Genomic DNA, 21,809 nt, shown 5'->3' on the forward strand with positions numbered 1-21,809 from the left:
TCTATATCTGTCTGCTCACCCCTCCCTCCCAGCAGCTAGCTCCCCAATCACAAACCAGGGGTTTTCTTATTTCTTTGCTTCGCTCATGTAGTTCCCATTAGCTAGAATACATTTTTTCTTCTCCCCCATATTTTAAATAATTCTTTATTTTGAAATAACTTTAGATTTATAGAAGAGCTGCAAAAATAGTACAGCACTCATATATATACCTCACCCAGCTTCCCCTAATGTTCCCCTAATGTTCCCCTAATGTTAACATCTTACATAACCATGGTCCACTTGTCAAAACTAAGAAATTAGCATTGGTATAGCAGTACCAACTAAACTAGCTTGTATTTTCCCTGCTCCAGCTCTAGAAGCAGTCATTTTGCTATTGAGCTCTTCTTCCTTTTATTGGAAAATGTTGTTTAGAAATCAAGGGCCAGGACCACCAGGCACAGTAGCATGGCTCACACCTGTAAACCCAGCACTTTGGAAGGCGAAGGCAGGCACATCTTTTGAGCCCAGGAATTCGAGACCAACCTAGGCAATGGGGCAAAACCCCCTTGTGATGGTTAATACTGAGTATCAACTTGATTCGATTGAAGGATGCAAAGTATTGTTCTTGGGTATGTCTGTGAAGGTGTCACCAACAGAGATTAACATTTGAGTCAGTGGACTGGAGAACACAGACCCACCCTTAATCTGGTGGGCACCATCTAATCAGCTGCCAGCAAATATAAAGCAAGCAGAAAAACGTGAAAAGGCTAGACTAGCCTAGCCTCCTGGCCTACATCTTTCTCCCATGCTGGATGCTTCCTGCCCCCGAACATCCAAGTTCTTCAACTTTGGAACTCGGACTGGCTTTCCTTGCTCATTAGCCTGCAGACAGCCTATTGTGGGACCTTGTGATCATGTGAGTTAATATTTAATAAACTCATATATATATAATTGTATATATATGTATGTATATATGTGTATAACTCATATATATGTATAATTCCGTTCCTCTAGAGAACCTTGGCTAATACACCCATTTCTACAAAAATTAGCTGGGTGTGGTGATGTGCACAGTAGCTGTAGTCCCAGCTACTCAGAAGGCTGAGGTGGGAGGATTGCCTGAGCCCAAGAGGTCAAGGCTGCAGTGAGCCAAGATCATGCCACTGCACTGCAGCCTGGGCAACAGAGTGAGACCCTGTCCCCCACCCTACCCAAAAAAGAAAAGAAGAGAAATCAAAATCAAGGCACTAGCCTTCTCATTGTTACTAGGGTGTCAATGCTTCTATGCTCCCGTCAATGGACAGAGCTAGAAAATAAATGTATATATACTAACTCATGTATGTAGGATATTTACTCCAGGCTTCATGCCATCTTCACATTTGCTGCATGCCCCAAAATATATTTGGTAAAAATAAAAGTGTTTGGACTGGGCAGAGGTGGGGTTTGTGTGAGTTGGGGCAGGGAATCAGGGAACTGGTCCATAGAGAAATGTATGTAGTATAAATTATATGCAGTATAAGCCTTATAAAAAATATGTCTATATATTTAATTTTACAAGAAACTGCCAAATTATTTTCCAATTGTTTTACATATCCATAACTGTATCAGATTTTATCTATATACATAAAAACATGAATTCATCTAGGCATTCCCAACTGTAATCCAACATTATAGGGGTCATTCTAACCTTCCCTCATCCTAATTTTTAGCTTCTTTCTCTAGAAGTGAGAAACCTAGCTCCCATTATCTACAATTTATGTTCTTATTTGTATAATGTAAAAAATTAGGTTGTTACAAAGGTAATTGTGCTTTTTGCCATTATACCGCAATTACCTTTGCACCAACCTAATAGCTTCAAAATTGCTAACTCCTACTCTGTGTGGGAAAAAAATCTTTAGTGCAGTGTTTATGTGTAGTTCTTCTTGTCTTTAGTCTTACAGTATTGAGCCAAAACAACGTTTTCTTAAAAATCACCATGGTCGGCTCTTTACCTACCCGCTTCAGTGAAATCAGGTTATGTTTGCTTTGCAGTTAAATTCATTTGTCATAGATCTGCATTCTATCCTATGATCCACAAATATACTGATTGATTTTCTTAAAAATTGTATAAAGCTCATTGTTTGTGGTATATAGTTCTGTAGATTTTTGACAGATGCATAGAGTAATATATCCATAACGCCAATACCATAGAGAACAGTTCTATCATACTGAAAATTCCCTTTCACGACAATCTTTATTCAAACCATCCCCCTCCTCCCTCCCATGGCAACCACTTATGTTTTCTATCACCAGAGTTTTGCCTTTTCTAGAATGTCCTATAAATTCGATCATACGATGTATAACCTTTTGGGTCTGATTTCTTTCACTTAGCAGAATGCATTTAAGATACATACACATTGTTGTATAAATCTATAGTTTGTTTTTTTTGTGGCTGAATAATATTCCATTGTTTGGCTATAACATGGCTTATTTATCCATTCACCTCTTCATTGTTTCCAATTTTTTGGCAATTATGAATAAAACTTCTATAAATACTTAAATACAGATTTTGGTAACAATAGAAATTTTCAATCACTTGAGTGAATATCTAGAAGTAGGTTTGTTGGGCTGTATAAGTGTATATTTATTCATTTATTTTTGCTTTAAATATTACTCTGGAGGAGGGGTCACCACACTTCTACTCAATGAAGAGAAATGTTTTTACAATCTAGAGGTAATTTTTTTACACCTATTATGGCATGAATTCATAGGAAATAAGTTCTAGCAGACACGCTCCTTCCTATTGGTTCTCACAAAGTGTGTTTCTCTGGATGGAGCAGGCTGCTGCTTTAATTGCACTCAGGTGACTTTCTCCTTGAGATCCTTTTTTTTCTGATCATTTTCCTTCACTTGTTTCAGGAAGCTGTCTCGGCACTTAGAGTACTTAATATGCTCAATATGCACATTAATTATCTTGGCAAGAATCATGCCCTTAACTTGTTTGTTTACAACAATGCCAACAGTATGCTGGGTAACACTGTAGACTCTTCCAGTTTTTCCATGGTGACACTTGTGGGGCATTCATTTTTGAACAGCACCCATCCTCTTGATGACTACAATATCACCTTTCTTGTAAATTCGCATGTATGTGGCCAAAAGAACAACTCCATGTTTTCTAAAAGGCCTAGAGAACATGTATCAGGTGCCTCTCCTCTTTCCATTTGTGTTCATCATTTTGGCAAATTACTGGAAGATGTCAATTCTGGTTCTACATTTAATTTTACAAAATTCTTCCAAATTGTTTTCCAAGGTGGCTATATCATTTTGCATTCCCATGAGCAATGATTGAGGATCTCTGTTACTATACTTCTTTGTCACCTTTTAATATTGTTGAATTGAAAAAATATTTTTCATTCTCATATTCTCATGGGTGTGTAGTGACATCTCATTGTGATTTTATGCATGCTTATTTGAAATCCATATGTCTTCTTTAGTGAAATGTTAATTCAAATCTTTTGCCTATTTTTTGTTAGGTTGTCTTCCCACTGTTGAGTTTTAGGAATTATTTTTGTATTCTGGTACTTTATCAAATTTATCATTTGCATGCATTTTCTCCTAGTCTGTAGCTCTGTAGCTTATCTTTTCATTCTCTTCTTTTAAAATTTCTAAAATTTTCTTTCAGAAAAGATCTGGGATCTGGCTATGTTGCCCAGGCTAGAATGCAGTGGCTATACATAGGCCAGATCATTGGACATACAACTTTTTAAACTTCTGGGCTCAAGCAATCCTTTCTTCTCAGCCTCCCGAGTAGCTAGGACTATAGGCACACGGCACCACACCCTGCTCATTCTCTTAATGGTGTCTTTCATGGAGAAATAAATCTTTAATTTTTGATAAATTTAATTTTGATAATTTTGATAAATTTCAGGTGGCCATATTTTTGTTTTATAAATTATGCCTTTAGTGATTAATTTAAAAGCTCATCACCAAACCCAAAGTTATACGGATTTTTCCTGTATTTTATTCTCAAAGTTTTATGGTTTTACATTTTACATATAGGTTTACAATTCATTTTCAGTTAATTTTTGTGGAATGTATCAGGTATCTGTTAAGGTTTATTTCGTTTGGTTTTTTGCATGTGAATGTCCAATTATTTCAGTACCTTTGTTGAAAAGTCTATCTTTTCTCCATTGAATTGCCTTTGCATTTTTGCCAAAACTCAGTTGACTATATTTCTGTGAACCTCTCTCTATTTTTCATATGCTGTTCTATTAATCTATGTTTATATTTTCTCCAACATCATGCTGTCTTGATTACTGAAGCTCTCTAGAGTAAGTTTTGAAATTGTATAATTTGAGTCCTCTGACTTTTTTGTTTTCCAGAATTTTTGATCATTTCAGTTTCTTGGCTTTTCTATAGAGATTTTAGAAGCAGTTAGTCAATATCTACAAAATCATGCTGGATTTTGATTGGGATTGTTCTGACTCTACAGAACACATTGGGAAGAACTGACATCTTAATATTGAGACTTCCAATTCATAAACATAGCATATATCCATATCTATTTAGATTTTCTTATATTGTTTTTCATCAGTGTTTTGTAATTTACAATATACAGATTCTGCACATATCTTGTGAGTCATATGTAATTTATTCATTTGGGTACTATTGTAAATGTATTTTTAAATTTTAATTTTTACTTCTTCTTTGCTGAAATATGGAAATATTATTGGTTTTTGTATAACATCCTTGTATTCTGTGACCTTACTAAATGAATGTATTAGTTTTATGAGCTTTTTGTATATTCTTTAGGATTTCTACATAGACAGTTGTTCTGTGAAAGGGTATATATAAAAAGTGACCCCCAAATGCCAAAGAAGGCAAGAAACCAAAAAAGGAGGCAGACAAACCTAGTTCATTGATATTGAGTGACTTATTAGAGGGAACTTACAGACAGCAGCATGGTCTTGGGTGGCCACAAGATAAATAGATCTCTGCACTGCAACCCTCGAGATCCAGGGCATATATCTTGAGGGAAAAGTATATGTGCTCTGGAAGGAATATGTAGGTGGCTATGAGTATCAGGGCCTAAGATTTCTGTAACAGCATCAAGGGAGGTTTTGGAGAAAAACTTACAATAAATATGCATTTCTAAATAAAAAGTAATACATCAGCAAGACATTTTGGCAGCATTCCTGGACTTGGGGTGAGTCAGAAGTCGCATGGCAGATTAGCATTTAAAATAAAGTCACTCTTTTCCCCACAAAAACAAATATAATCTGTGAATATAGTTTTATTTTTTTCTTATTCTGTATGCATTTTATTTCTTTTTCTTGCTCTGTCAAACTAATTAGAACTTCCATTATGACACTGAATAGTACTAATAAGAGAGGACATCCGTGCTGGGTTTCTGATCTTAGGAGGAAAGCATTCAGTTTCTCACTACTAAGCAGGATGAACAGCATGATGTTTGCTGTAGATTTTTTAAGATTTCTTTTCCTAGATTAAGGATGTTTTCTTCTACTTCTAGTTTGCTGAGAATTTTGATCATTAATTAATGCTAAGTTTTGTCAAATGCTTTTTCTCCACCTATTGATTACATACTTTTACTTTTTAGTCGGTTAATATGGTAAAGAGATAGTAATTGATTTTCAAATATTGAGCCAGCCTTGCATTCCTAGGATTAATCCCACTTCGTGGTGATATATTATTCTTATTATACATTGCTGGATTTTATTTGCTAATATATTGTTGAAAATGCTTCTATTTGTATTTTTGAGGGCTATTGTCTGTAGTTTTTGCTTGTTTTTTACTTATAATGCTTTTGCCTATTTTCAGCATCATGACAATGCTGATCTGTGGAATGTGTCCCCTCCTTTTCTATTTTCTGAAAAAGATTTTGTAGGATTGGTATTATTTTGTCCTTAAATATCAGTAGGATTCACCAGTGAAACCACAAGGGCCTTACTTTGTATGTTTTTAAAGATTTTTAACTATACAGCACATTCATTAGATGTAGGACCATTCAGTTGATCTATATCTTCTTGAGTGAGTTTTGGTAGTTTGTTTCTTTTAAGAGGTTTGCCTATTTCATCTAAGTTGTTGAATTTATATGTATAGGGCTGTTTGTAGCATTCCCCATTCTCTCTTTGATGTCTCAGGATTAGTAATAATATTCTTTCTTCTGTTTCCGATACTGTAATTTGCATCTTCTCTCTTTTTTTCTCTTAGCCTGGAAACAGGTTTATTAATACTATTGATTTTTTTAAGCTTTTGGTTCCATTGATTTTTTCCCATTATTTTTTTTGGTTTTCAATTTTATTTTTAAATCCTAATATTTATTACCATCCTTCTACTTGCTTTAAGTTTAATTTGTCCTTTTTTTCTCTTGTTTCTTAAGCTGGAAGCTTAAGTTACTGACTTGAGATTTTTATTCTTTTCTTATATAAGCATTTACTGCTATATATTTTCACTTAAGTACTGCTTTAGCTGCATCACACACATTTTGATATGGTTGTATTTTTTACTTTCATTTAATTCAAAATATTTTTTTAGATAACCCTTAAGACACCCTCTTTGACCCATGGTGATTTTTAGAAATGTATTGTTTAATTTTCCAAATATTTGAGGTGTTTAAGATAATTTTATTTTATTAATATTTAGTGTATTTTTATGGTCAGAAAACATACTTTGTATGATTTCTATTCTTTTAAATTTATTAAGTTTTGTTTGATGGTCAGAAAATCATTACACCTGACTCTGAGTGGATCAAAGATGACAGACACAACCCAACTGGGGGCAAGTTTGAACCTTGCCAGTTTGATATTTGGTGCTAGGCAGAGTGGCTAATGTCTATGTTTTGCCACATGTATTTTACTCTGCCAGAATGAAAAACATTAATTCGGTTCCCCCATGCAATCCCTCACGTGGCGTCATACAAAACTGAGAGGCTTCTGTCTGTGGGTCCATGAAACCAAAAAAGATGATTTTCCTTTGTATTGCGGTTTGACCCCCAAGACTGTGGTGAAGCCAGCGGGGTCACTAGGGCCGCTCAAGGAAAGGGAACCCAGAAACGTGGCATGCAAGCAAAAATGGTAAGGATTTCTTACCAGTCAGACTTCTGGCCTCTCTGTCTCTTTGCAAACCAGTTGTAGGAATGGTAAAAACTCACTGTCTCCTCTGCAAAGTTTTAATTAATAAGAAAAAGGATTCATGAGGGTAGTGTTAAGCTGTAGTGAATCTGGTGTACTTTGTGCTAAGAATTTGTCTTTCTGCATTATAAAAAGAGGTCCTTAGGATAGAATGCGTGCCTAGGACCCCCATAAGCTCACTGTTCAAGCCAGCCCGGCAAACTGGTCAGGTACACACTTTGCTGCAGGTGCCTGAAACAAAAAAAATACTCATTGAGATTTCCCTCCCATCCTGTTTTACGTCCTTGGGAGCTTCACCCTGTAACTACATGGTGGTACTTTCTCTTGGTCTCTGCCATTCAGGAAACAGGAATTTTGGGGTTCATATCATAGTTAGCTCTAAAAATTATCTTAATCAGTTAAAATTATCTTAATCACTTTTGCAAGCTCAGAAGTGACTGCTTTCAGCTCCTTCTGGGAAAAGCAATGGAAACTGCCCAATGCTGTAGCTTGGTGCCTCAGGCTTTATCTTTTCACAGTGGTGGCCAGGGCTCAATTCCTGGCTTAGGGAATGAGTCCTTTCTGGTTCGTTATCTCTGTGACTTTTGCCATTTATTGATTCTCTTCCCCTTTATGAACAACTTCTGATTTTCCATCTTGAATTTTCCTTTCTCTGAGCACGTGGGAGGTTACGTTTGGTAAGTTCAAAAGTCAGAAATATTTTTTGTTTGTTCTGGCTAGAGTCTAGCAATAAGATATTTGGTTAAAAGTCAGCTTCATTAAAAGCAGATATTCAAGCTATAGGTATATTTGAAAGGCCTTCATGGTTTGTTTTTTTCTATTCTTGGATCTTGGTTTTTTTAGAAAAACTTTTTTTTTATTTCTTTTCAGTCATTTGAATTGTTTTACTTTATTTGTCTCCTTGCCATGCTTGATGCACACACGAGAGGACCTAAGATAACTTCAGAAAGCCTGGGACTCCTTGGGGAAAACAGAGAAAGTGCCACACAACTGTTTTGGGAAAAACCTCTGTTTTCCTCATGAAACCTCAGGAATTAAAGCTAAATATACTTTTGGGGATAGTTAATGGCACTTATGGGGCAATACATGGCTCTTTGCACATTTGGATCAGAGAAGCATGCTCTTGGCCACCTAGAAGATATGGCTATGTCCCCATTCCCCTCACCCCCACTGAGAGATGACTCCCATGGGAGGTGGGTTGATTCCCTCTTTTTATGACTCCCATGGGAGATGGGTTGATTCCCTCTTTTTTGGGTGTGGGGAAAGATCCAAGATCTGGTATAAAAATAAGGCCCTTGGGCGGAGCAAGATGGCCGAATAGGAACAGCTCCAGTCTCCAACTCCCAGAGCGAGTGACACAGAAGACAGGTGATTTCTGCATTTTCTACTGAGACTCCACCTCTGGGGACAGGGCACAGTTAACAACAACAACAACAGAAAAGCAGCTGAAACCTCTGCAGATGCAAACGACTCTGTCTGATAGCTTTGAAGAGAGCAGTGGATCTCCCAACATGGAGGTTGAGATCTGAGAACGGAGAGACTGCCCGCTCAAGTGTGTCCCTGACCCCTGAGTAGCCTAACTGGGAGACATCCCCCACTAGGGGCAGACCGACACCCCACACCTCACATGGTGGAATACACCCCTGAGAGGAAGCTTTCAAAGCAAGAATCAGACAGATACACTCACTGTTCAGCAATATTCTATCTTCTGCAGCCTCTGCTGATACCCAGGCAAACAGGGTCTGGAGTGGACCTCAAGCAATCTCCAACAGACCTACAGCTGAGGATCCCGACTGTTAGAAGGAAAACTAACAAACAGGAAGGACACCCACACCAAAACCCCATCAGTACATCACCATCATCAAAGACCAGAGGCAGATAAAACCACAAAGATGGGGAAAAAGCAGGGCAGAAAAGCTGGAGATTCAAAAAATAAGAGTGCATCGCCCCCTGCAAAGGAACTCAGCTCATCGCCAGCAATGGATCAAAGCTGGACGGAGAATGACTTTGGCGAGATGAGAGAAGAAGCCTCCAGTCCATCAAACTTCTCAGAGCTAAAGGAGGAATTACATACCCAGCGCAAAGAAACTAAAAATCTTGAAAAAAGAGTGGAAGAATTGATAACTGGAATAATTAATGCAGAGAAGGCCATAAACGAACTGACAGAGATGAAAACCATGACACGAGAAATACATGACAAATGTACAAGCTTCAGTAACCTACTCGATCAACTGGAAGAAAGAGTATCAGCAATTGAGGATCAAATGAATGAAATGAAACGAGAAGAGAAATCTAAAGAAAAAAGAAGAAAAAGAAATGAACAAAGCCTGCAAGAAGTATGGGATTATGTAAAAAGACCAAATCTACGTCTGATTGGGGTGCCTGAAAGTGAGGGGGGAAATGGAACCAAGTTGGAAAACACTCTTCAGGATATCATCCAGGAGAATTTCCCCAACCTAGTAGGGCAGGCCAACATTCAAATTCAGGAAATACAGAGAACGCCACAAAGATACTCCTTGAGAATAGCGACTCCAAGACACATAATTGCCAGATTCACCAAAGTTGAAACTAAGGAAAAAATCTTAAGGGCAGCCAGAGAGAAAGGTTGGGTTACCCACAAAGGGAAGCCCATCAGACTAACAGCAGATCTCTCAGCAGAAACTCTACAAGCCAGAAGAGTGGGGGCCAATATTCAACATTCTTAAAGAAAAGAATTTTCAACCCAGAATTTCATATCCAGCCAAACTAAGTTTCATAAGTGAAGGAGAAATAAAATCCTTTACAGATAAGCAAATAAATGCTTAGAGATTTTGTCACCACCAGGCCTGCCTTACAAGAGACCCTGAAGGAAGCACTAAACATGGAAAGGAACAACTGGTACCAGCCACTGCAAAAACATGCCAAAATGTAAAGACTATCGAGGCTAGGAAGAAAGTGCATCAACTAACGAGCAAAATAACCAGTTAATATCATAATGGCAGGATCAAGTTCACACATAACAATATTAACTTTAAATGTAAGTGGACTACACGCTCCAATTAAAAGTCACAGACTGGCAAACTGGATAAAGAGTCAAGACCCATCAGTTTGCTGTATTCAGGAGACCCATCTCACATGCAGAGACATACATAGGCTCAAAATAAAGGGATGGAGGAAGATCTGCCAAGCAAATGGAGAACAAAAAAAAGCAGGGGTTACAATACTAGTCTCTGATAAAACAGACTTTAAACCATCAAAGATCAAGAGACAAAGAAGGCCATTACATAATGGTCAAGGGATCAATTCAACGGGAAGAGCTAACTATCCTAAATATATATGCACCCAATACAGGAGCACCCAGATTCATAAAGCAAGTCCTTAGAGACTTACAAAGAGACTTAGACTCCCATACAATAATAATCGGAGACTTCAACACCCCACTGTCAACATTAGACAGATCAACGAGACAGAAAGTTAACAAGGATATCCAGGAATTGAACTCATCTCTGCAGCAAGCAGACCTAATAGACATCTATAGAACTCTCCACCCCAAATCAACAGAATATACATTCTTCTCAGCACCACATCACACTTATTCCAAAATTGACCACATAATTGGAAGTAAAGCACTCCTCAGCAAATGTACAAGAACAGAAATTATAACAAACTGTCTCTCAGACCACAGTGCAATCAAACTAGAGCTCAGGACTACGAAACTCAATCAAAACCACTCAACTACATGGAAACTGAATAACCTGCTCCAGAATGACTACTGGGTACACAACGAAACGACGGCAGAAATAGAGATGTTCTTTGAAACCAATGAGAACAAAGATACAACATACCAGAATCTCTGGGACACATTTAAAGCAGTGTGTAGAGAGAAATTTATAGCACTAAATGCCCACAAGAGAAATCTGGAAAGAACTAAAATTGGCACTCTAGCATCACAATTAAAAGAACTAGAGAAGCAAGAGCAAACGCATTCAAAAGCTAGCAGAAGGCAAGAAATAACTAAGATCAGAGCAGAACTGAAGGAGATAGAGACACAAAAAACCCTCCAAAAAATCAATGAATCCAGGAGTTGGTTTTTTGAAAAGATCAACAAAATTGATAGACTGCTAGCAAGACTAATAAAGAAGAAAAGAGAGAAGAATCAAATAGACGCAATAAAAAATGATAAAAGGGACCTCACCACCGACCCCACAGAAATACAAACTACCATCAGAGAATACTATAAACACCTGTACACAAATAAACTAGAAAATCTAGAAGAAATGGATAATTTCCTGGACACTTACACTCTCCCAAGACTAAACCAAGAAGAAGCTGAATTCCTGAATAGACCAATAGCAGGCTCTGAAATTGAGGCAATAATTAATAGCCTACCAATGAAAAAAAGTCCAGGATCAGATGGATTCACAGCTGAATTCTACCAGAGGTACAAGGAGGAGCTGGTACCATTCCTTCTGAAACTATTCCAATCAATAGAAAAAGAGGGAATCCTCCCTAACTCATTTTATGAGGCCAACATCATCCTGATACCAAAACCTGGCAGAGACACAACAAAAAGAGAATTTTAGACCAATATCCCTGATGAACATCAATGCAAAAATCCTCAATAAAATACTGGCAAACCGGATCCAGCAGCACATCATAAAGCTTATCTACCATGATCAAGTGGGCTTCATCTCTGGGATGCAAGGCTGGTTCAACATATGCAAATCAATAAACGTAATCCAGCATATAAACAGAACCAAAGACAAGAACCACATGATTATCTCAATAGATGCAGAAAAGGCCTTTGACAAAATTCAACAGCCCTTCATGCTAAAAACGCTCAATAAATTCGGTATTGATGGAACGTATCTCAAAATAATAAGAGCTATTTATGACAAACCCACAGCCAATATCATACTGAATGGGCAAAAACTGGAAAAAATCCCTTTGAAAACTGGCACAAGACAGGGATGCCCTCTCTCACCACTCTTATTCAACATAGTGTTGGAAGTTCTGGCTAGGACAATCAGGCAAGAGAAAGAAATCAAGGGTATTCAGTTAGGAAAAGAAGAAGTCAAATTGTCCCTGTTTGCAGAGGATGTGATTGTATATTTAGAAAACCCCATTGTCTCAGCTCAAAATCTCCTTAAGCTGAAAAGAAACTTCAGCAAAGTCTCAGGATACAAAATAAATGTGCAAAAATCACAGGCATTCTTATACACCAGTAACAGACAAACAGAGAGCCAAATCAGGAATGAACTTCCATTCACAATTGCTTTAAAGAGAATAAAATACCTAGGAATCCAACTTACTAGGAATGTAAAGGACCTCTTCAAGGAGAACTACAAACCACTGCTCAGTGAAATCAAAGAGGACACAAACAAATGGAAGAACATACCATGCTCATGGATAGGGAGAATCAATATTGTGAAAATGGCCATACTGCCCAAGGTAATTTATAGATTCATGCCATCCCCATCAAGCTACCAATGAGTTTCTTCACAGAATTGGAAAAAACTGCTTCAAAGTTCATATGGAACCAAAAAATAGCCTGCATTGCCAAGACAATCCTAAGTCAAAAGAACAAAGCTGGAGGCATCACACTACCTGACTTCAAACTATACTACAAGGCTACAGTAACCAAAACAGCATGGTACTGGAACCAAAACAGAGATATAGACCAATGGAACAGAACAGAGTCCTCAGAAATAATACCACACATCTACAGCCAACTGATCTTTGACAAACCTGAGAAAAACAAGACATGGGGAAAGGATTCCCTACTTAATAAATGGTGCTGGGAAAGTTGGCTAGCCATAAGTAGAAAGCTGAAACTGGATCCTTTCCTTACTCCTTATATGAAAATTAATTCAAGATGGATTAGAGACTTAAATGTTAGACCTAATACCATAAAAATCCTAGAAGAAAACCTAGGTAATACCATTCAGGATATAGGCATGGGCAAGGACTTCATGTCTAAAACACCAAAAGCAACAACAACAAAAGCCAAAATTGACAAATGGGATCTAATTAAACTAAAGAGCTTCTGCACAGCAAAAGAAACTACCATCAGAGTGAACAGGCAACCTACAGAATGGGAGAAAATTTTTGCAATCTACTCATCTGACAAAGGGCTAATATCCAGAACCTACAAAGAACTCAAACAAATTTACAAGAAAAACACAACCCCATAAAAAAGTGGGCAAAGGATATGAACAGACATTTCTCAAAAGAAGACATTCATACAGCCACAGACACATGAAAAAATGCTCATCATCACTGGCCATCAGAGAAATGCAAATCAAAACCACAATGAGATACCATCTCACACCAGTTAGAATGGCAATCATTAAAAAGTCAGGAAACAACAGGTGCTGGAGAGGATGTGGAGAAATAGGAACACTTTTACACTGTTGGTGGGATTGTAAACTAGTTCAACCATTATGGAAAACAGTGTGGCGATTCCTCAAGGATCCAGAACTAGAAGTACCATATGACCCAGCCATCCTATTACTGAGTATATACCCAAAGGATTATAAATCATGCTGCTATAAAGACACATGCACACGTATGTTTATTGCGGCACTATTCACAATAGCAAAGACTTGGAATCAACCCAAATGTCCATCAGTGACAGACTGGATTAAGAAAATGTGGCACATATACACCATGGAATACTATGCAGCCATAAAAAAGGATGAGTTTGTGTCCTTTGTAGGGACATGGATGCAGCTGGAAACCATCATTCTCAGCAAACTATCGCAAGAACAGAAAACCAAACACCGCATGTTTTCACTTATAGGTGGGAACTGAACAATGAGATTACTTTGACTCAGGAAGGGGAACATCATACACTGGGGCCTATCATGGGGGCGGGGAGTGGGGAGGGATTGCACTGGGAGTTATACCTGATGTAAACGACGAGTTGATGGGTGCTGACGAGTTGATGGGTGCAGTACGCCAACATGGCACAAGTATACATATGTAACAAACCTGGACGTTATGCACATGAACCTTAGAACTTAAAGTATAATATTAATAATATAAATAAATAAATAAATAAATAAATAGGAAAAAAAAATAAGACCCTTAATTTTGCGGGATCTCTTTTGACTTCAGGATGTGCCTACTTATGAGGCCCTTAGAAACTGTGTCTTCCTAACCCTGCTTTTCTGAGGACTCCACTCTGAAGCCAGTAATCCAATTAAGAAACTTGAAAGCTGGCAAATGAAAAATCTTACCAATACTGCATCTTCTGTTTTTCTGTGTATTTATATGTGTTGTGTGTGTGACATTCATAAATAAAAGAGCTTGGGTTAATTGGCTTAACAATAATAAGCACTTAAATCAAATTTTTTTTCAGAAAAATAAAAACTGTAATGTCTTTTACTTTACGTGACTGTAGTAAGCTTTGGGAAATAAACAGTTTTAAAGACTATTGGTAAAATAAAGATAGTTGGCTTATATTAGGCAGGTCAGATATTAGGTTTGCTAAATTCTTTAAGGTAATAAACTGCTTCTTCAACTTTTGAAAGTTGTTCAACTCACCTGCTTTGGAGCCATTAGATTCCGGGTAAGGTCTGGAGACATGTGGAGTTAGTCAAGCCCCTGGCTATGCTAAAAAAAACAGTCAGACTTATCTGTCTTGGGCCCTAGGCTTCACACGTAGTACATAATTAAAATTCACTTACTTAGCACGTTTTTCACCAAAAACAAAAATCACTAAGAGTTAACATTGCAACATGTAATTAAGACACTGAAAAAACAGTTTTACATGCAAGCTGTGTGAGGCAGGTGAAATGTGCTTTTGACAAAAGATTATAAGAAATTATGGGAATGTATGTGTTTTCTTTTTGTTGTTTGTTTTTTTTTGTTTGCCTAGATTAAAGGGCTAATGGATTGTTTTAAGTTACAAAGGATAAAGCTGAAAGTTTGAGCAAGTTGTGGAAGGTTTGTGAAAAATTAATCTTGTAAAAGAAATTCTGTGTGTGAACATATTGGCTAAATTTAAAGGGGTATTATTCAGTTTTTCCATAAATTGAACATTGGAATAAAAGCACAACAGGGTTCTCTTAGAGCACTGATCTCTTTAACAAAAATTTATAAAGGATTATTAAAGGTTTATGAGAATCTCACCTTATGGTCAAACTGATTAAAATAGATTTGTCTACAAGATGCTGTTAAAAATCGGGGTTGACACTAATAGTACACTAATGCAAAGGTGAAATTTGGCTTTCTCTCTTGAACAAGATTTTCGTAGAATATTAAAGAATGATGAAAGCTTTTTGTTTGCCTTTTGAATAAACCACAGGAAAAAGAAGGGAAAAAAAAGAGACAGATGGTTTGGAAAGTTAAGTCTTCCCTCTATCAATGAGTAAATGTTTTTGCCTTTTTAAAAATTTCAAGTAACCATTTTGACTAAATGAATAACCTGTGGTGGCCTGGAATTCTATTTTATAATAGCAAGTGTTTTAAAGTTTTAACATATTTGACAGGCTTCATAAAATCAAATTTCAGTTTCAAAATGGTCTTTCCTGACCTCTGACTTTGGGGTGCAACAGAGGGCCCCTGAAGCATCCCCAAAGAGAGGTAAGCAGGATTATTTGACATGTTAAGTTACATGAGAAGCATTGTCAAAATAAAAAACATTGTTTAACCCTCTTTAGGTTACATTTTAGTGAATGTTATCAATATATGTTCCAAGCTGAATGGAATGTCTAAAATTCTAATACACCCAAGTATATACTATCAATGATAATTATGGTTATTTCAGACCACAGAAATAACCAAATTTCTTTGTCAATTGTGTCTTTAATTATGACTATTCAGTCATTTCCACAGTTAATTGCTTAATGCTGATGCAGTATCTGGAAACTTCACAAGCATGGAAAAAATCCTAGAATACGGTGTCTTTTAGGAGGATCATGAAATGATGGAAAGGACCAAAAGCACCTTTGAATAAAGGTTTTATTTATTTATTTATTTATTATTTATTTTTTTGAGACGGAGTCTTGTTCTGTTGCTCAGGCTGGAGTGCAGTGGCATGATCTCAGCTCACTGCAACCTCCACCTCCTGGGTTCTGCAGGGAAGGGAGAGAGTAGAGAGTAGCCATATGTTAAAGTATTTGGTGTGGGGATAATTTTAAAATAGACATTTCCGTTTTGGGCATTTACCTGTTTAGCCTTGGTGTCCCCTCGTTTGATCAACCCAGTACTGTTCAGCTTGACCGCTAAGGGGCAGCAGAGTATGGGAAAATAAGAGGGCCATGAACAAGAATGACGTTATCTTAAAAATAGTTCAGCAATAAAGAAATGCCAAGAAATAATTAGTAATATGTCACAATCCCCTTTATATTTTTACCTACAACTTTAAAAACTTTATTTTCAATCACCATAATTTATAATACGTTAAGTAAATTATTTCTAAATTATGAATAAACTTTCCTCAAAAATTAGTATTTGAAAATACTTTTTAAGAGAAATTAAGAAAACTATCATGACTTAATATTTCTTCCGATATTGATCAAGAAGTGGAAATTTTTTAAGTTGTTGGAAAAAAAACATTATATCATTTGAACTCTGTAAGAATATTAATTAGATTTTGGTCTAGAAAGAATCTGATAATAGAAATTTCAGACCATTACTACATGATATGGTTTGCCTGTGTCTCCACCCAAATCTCATCTTGAATTGCAGCTCCCATAATCCCCCACGTGTCATGGGAGGGACCCGATGGGAAGTAATTGAATCATCGGGGAAAGGACTTTGCTGTGCTGTTCTCATGACAGTGAGTAAGTCTCACGAGATCTGATGGTTTTATGAAGAGAAGTTCCCCTGCACACGGTCTCTCTTGCCTGCTACCATGTAACACATCCCTTTGCTCTTCCTTCAGCTTCGACCATGATTGTGAGGCTTCCTCAGCCATGTAGAACTGTGAGTCCATTAAACTTCTTTCCTTTATAAATTAACCAGTCTTGGATATGTCTTTATTAGCAGCATGAGAACAGACTAATGCATTATATCTAACTAGTTCCATAAGTCATAAAGTAAAATACAGCATTTTGAACAATTTTGTTCAGGCCATAGTGCAGGATAGTAATTATTTGACTTGCATGTGACATGAGAAAAGCAATTTCATTACTTTACAATGATATTTGGTAGATACCTGACACACAGTAGATTCATAATAAATAACCATTTCTTTAACTCTTAATTCCCTGGGTGATTAATTGTGACGTATAAGATGATGGCCCCCAAATAAATCTCTCTAGTCTTTTGAGCTCTACACAGATCTATCCATTTGTTTATTGGACAGTTCCCAATATGATTGTTCAAAGGCATCTCAACATCAAGACATGCCAACTGGAAATCTCTTCCCCTTCCACCCTCTACCCAAGTTTTTTCCTCTACCAGTTTATATAGGCCAGAATGTAAGAAATCATCCTGGAATTTTCATTTTTTCTCATCCACAACATCAAATCCATTTTCAGATTGTTTCAGGCAGAAATTTAATTTATTATAAAGGTTTCAGGAAGACCCCATAATTTACAGGAAGACATAAGAACCAGGCTCAGAGAGGAATCAGGCGAACATTCCACCACTGAATGATCTGCTTAGAAAGCCACCGCAGAAATTTGCAATCTTGGCTGAACCCTTTCACCATCCCCATGGAACAGCATCACTGCAGGTGCTGGGAAGAATCTCTTACTCCCACTCTGTTTGTGTCACATCTTCAGTTTCTGAGTGGCTGTGGGGACAAGAATGATTTTACTTTAAATGCTAATCTGCTGACTAACCCCCGTCTGGGAATGCCACCAAAATATCTAGTTGATGTCTAGAAATGCCTATCCATTGTAGGTTTCCTCTAAAGAAATCCGAGATGCTGCTGAAGAAATCATAGACATGATGCTCACAATCACCTGTACGTTTCTTCCAGAACACATATACTTTTCGCCCAATATAGAAGCCCTGGATCTGGGAGGTTGCAGTATGGAAATCTATTTGTCTTGCAGCTGCCTAAGACGATGCTTCTGTCTATAAGTTCTCCCAATAAAATATTGACAAACTGAATTTGTCTGCCTTCTTCTTTGATTTCTTGGCTCCTTTGGCATTTGGGGGTCACTTTGGCATATATGGCCCTTTCATGGACCCATGTGCATGCATATATCTTGTAGACACTGGGGAGTCATGGTGCATGGAGAGGGCCAATAGCATCACTTGGGCCCTGATTTCCCCTCTCTTGATATTCCTCACCAACAGGAAGAATATTTGAATATTAGGCAATCAAATTAATATGTATCCCCTACAATTCACACACTTTATCTCCCTCTACTTACATCTAAATGGTTTTCTCTTTCTGTTTATGTAATAATTCCTTACATAACCCCAAACACATTCATCTCTTACCCAAGTGGCAACTCAGTCGTCCCAGTTACTGCTTCAGCTTCAAGTTCATGACTTCTGGGTGGCATATGTTCCTACTCTAGTCCTCTTAAAATCCTCTCTCCATAATTAATAACTTATTGACTAAATTATACAGTTACATACCACTACACATTGAGCATCTAAAATCCAAAAATTTGGAATACAGAATTTCAAATCTGAAACTTTCTGATCATCAGCATGGCACTTAAAGGAAATGCTCATTGGAGTATTTCAGGTTTTGAATTTTCAGATTTGGGATGCTTAATACGTAAGTACGAGTGTTGTAGATTTGGGTTTTTTGTTTTTGGTTTTTTTGTTGTTGTTTTTTGGATTTTGGAGTACTTGCATTGTACTTGTTTTTATTTATTTATTTATTTTTGAGACAGAGACTTGCTCTGTTGCCCAGGCTGGAGTGCAGTGGTGCAATCTTGGCTCACTGCAAGCTCCACCTCCTGGGTTCACGCCATTCTCCTGCCTCAGTCTCCCAAGTAGCTGGGACTACAGGCACCCGCCACCATGCCTGGCTTTTTTTTTTTTTTTTTTTGTATTTTTAGAAGAGACGGGGTTTCACCATGTTAGCCAGGATGGTCTCAATCTCCTGACCTCATGATCCACCCGCCTCGGCCTCCCAACTGTCTTGCCCTTTAGTCTCCTTTATTCTGGAGAAGTTCTTTAGGCTTTTACAACGTTAACATTTTTGAAGAATATAACCTCAACCCCCACCGCCCTCCACCCTTTTAAAAATAGGATGTTTCTCAACTTGGGTTTCTCTGAAATTTCTTCATGATTAAATCCAGGTTATGCACTCCAGACTAGAATACCATGTACAGTATATTTTGTGCTTCCCATGGTATCTTATCCAGAGGCATACCCTGCCATCTGCCCTTCATTGGGAATATTAATTTTGATCATCATCTCAGGGTCTTGTTTGATGTCTCCACTATATAGCTACCATTGTTTCTTTCGCAGGTAATAAGCAGTTTCTTGGAAACATTTTAAACCATATAAATACTACCTGATTCTCATAAAACTCCACCCCTCCTCAATTTAGCATCTAGTGATGATTCTTGCCTAAGTCAATATTAATGTGACGTTTCCAAAACAGTGTTTCAAATTTATACTCTCTTCACATGTACCAGTTGGCACTTTGCATTCTATTGTAAAAAAGAGCTTTCATTTATTATCTATCTGTCTGTCTGTCTGTCTATCTATCTATCATTTTATCTGTATCTGATTAGTGTGGCCTCATTCTTTTTCAATGGTTTATACTTTTTATTCCCCATAGTTATATAAGGACTCAAATTGTCCCACATTCAGTCAGTAGGAGCTCACTTACGCTACCAACATCATTCTTATGAAATACTCCAACATTAAAAAAAAAAATCCTCCTTAATTTTTGGCATCAAAATGTGTTCCAGTTTCCTCCTGTACTTCCTTCCCTGTCCCATATGGGAATGAGCCATTTCTTTGAATAAGAAAGAAGCACTAGTTGCTCTTACTGATTAAAAGTATTAAACACCAAGATGTGGGTCTTCCGGGTGCTCCTTGCTACTCAAGTGTCTTTGCTTCCAGGAATGGGAAGTTTTAAGACACTCTACAAGACTGAAGGCTACTATTTTAGGGCTCAAGTATAAAAAACTGAGGAAAGTGGCCACTATCTTTTTGCACAATAGCAGCCTTAATTGGGTACTAGTGAAGTGGGGATTTTTAAAGTTTAGGAAAATAGCATTCTTTAAATAGACATTCAGAATCTCAGGCAGGGCACCATGGATGTGGCAGTGGTGGAATTTGTTTAGCCATTCTGAGAGTAAAACAAGAGATGCGGTGGACCTTATCAGGAGACCTGGGGAAGAAGAGAACATGGGGGTATGGAATGTGATTTTATTGGGTAGACTGATCTGTGTGCACATAGATGCACCCTTCTGAGGAATCCTAGGAGTAACCAGGAAACATTTTGCAAGGAGGAGATTAAGTCTTGTACCATCAAACTAGTGAGGGCTCTGGTAAGAATGAACTGGGAAATAAAAGTAAAAATAAATTGATTTAAAACTCATAGATCAGTGAAGCCAGAAAATACTAGAGAAACCTGAAAATACTCGGGCACACACCTGTACACACAGAAACACACACACACAAACACACACACACAAAATTTAAAATTCACAGACTAGTGAAGCCTATTACCTAAAAACTGTAGCTATATAGAGAAAAGATATACACACTTATATGTACACATGTAACCTTTTCTAGGAATCTACACTTTCAACAGAGCCCAGACCCATGGCATAGGGTTAATGCCAATAAAAGTAGTTCAGTCTCTAGCTCACAGGTTAAGATTCAGAAGCAAGGTTGCGCTTATTCATGGTTAAATGAAGTAAAACTATTCACTGTTGTTAGGTGAACTCTTTAAACCTTCTTAAGACCATATGCCTCAGTATACCAACAAACTCATACACCTAGAGAAACCAAGTTAGTTTCTATTCGTGCCTTGGATGACTCAGCATGAATCTATTCTTCAAGGATATGGCTTATCTAAAAACATCCCTTTCTGGTCCACCCCAGTTTTTGTCCATTCTTCTGTGATGGGTTTAAAACTACACCATTTTTCTAAGGATGGGAAGGTGAGATGTTAGGTGAGTTACTGGTATTTTAATAAATCATTAATTTTAGACACCTAACACTGCCTATTAGCCTGGAAAATACTTTTATACTGCCTAATATCAATTCAATAAGATTGGTTCTCTAAATCATCTCAAGCTGTCTGAATCATGAAAGAATATAAAAAGAAAAAACCCCCACAAATTCTGAAAACATAAGTAGTAGAAGAAATGTATTCCTAAAGTAAGATTAAAGCTATTATGAGGAAACTTTTCCTCAGTCTTCACACTCTATACCATAGCGATTTTGAAGGTATAGTTTGAAAGAGATGTAATTTACCTCTACCTTCATGAATAAATGAAGTATAGTTTGTCATTAATGCTAAAGTGCTGCTCAGGGGAGATAATGTAATAAAGCTCAGCTTTGACAGCCAAATTACTTCTCAACTGTGGTGGTTACAGACGAGATTTTTCAGAAGGTAAAGTAACACACAAGAAAAGATTTTTTTAAATGATTAGCAAATTGTATCTATATATCTCATTGGACTAAGTGTATTGCCAGCCATTTATTTAGGAGTATATTTGACTATATTTTTAATGGCTTTCTGCAACACATTCCCACTCTAAATATATTAAAATGTGAATGTGGGAACACTTTTTAGAAAGGTCAAGAGGTTACATTTAATATGGAAAAATATTG

This window comes from Chlorocebus sabaeus, chromosome 13 (assembly GCF_047675955.1).
Source record: "Chlorocebus sabaeus isolate Y175 chromosome 13, mChlSab1.0.hap1, whole genome shotgun sequence".
NCBI classification, from domain to species: domain Eukaryota; kingdom Metazoa; phylum Chordata; class Mammalia; order Primates; family Cercopithecidae; genus Chlorocebus; species Chlorocebus sabaeus.